Raw genomic sequence first — 610 nt, 5'->3', positions numbered from 1 at the left:
GCGGGGAGGAGGAGGAGGAGGAGAAGGAGGAGGAGGGTGGCGGCCGGGCTTGTCTTCGGCTCCTAGAGGAGTTGGCGGCGGCGCGACCCGGGGAACCGGCATTGGTAACAAACGGCCTTTCTCAGCGCCTTGGCCGGGGCAGGGGTTTCGGGATTGGATGGTGTTGGGCCGGTGCTGGGCCAAGCTAATGTGGGGGCGAGTGGTGATGACTTGGACGGAGGGATCGTTGAAGAGAAGTCGGGGGTCCATTTTGGGCGGGGCCGATATTCCCCATCTGGGACCAGTCCAGTCCCTCGGGCTCTAAAATCTGACCTTAGGCTCAGACCTCCAGAATCTGCTATTAGAGACTCAGCCAGCATTCCTAATCAGGGACCTGGCCCTGTCCTGCATCTTGCATAGCAGATCGGAACTTCCCCCAGTCAGCAATGGAGACTTAAACGGGATCGACATTCCTGGTCAAAGCCTCCTACCAGTGTATGTCATTAAAGACCTACCCCCAGAAGCTTTCTTCATTCACCCTTCGTTCCTCAGAATTTGTCCTCGCAGCTTCCAAGAGGGGCCAAACCTCAGGAAGGGTCCATTTGGTTTCATTTAACCTTCTCTAGCATCT

This window comes from Bison bison, unplaced genomic scaffold (assembly GCF_000754665.1).
Source record: "Bison bison bison isolate TAMUID 2011002044 unplaced genomic scaffold, Bison_UMD1.0 scf7180017848812, whole genome shotgun sequence".
Taxonomy (NCBI): domain Eukaryota; kingdom Metazoa; phylum Chordata; class Mammalia; order Artiodactyla; family Bovidae; genus Bison; species Bison bison.
This window is presented reverse-complemented; position numbering follows the sequence as displayed.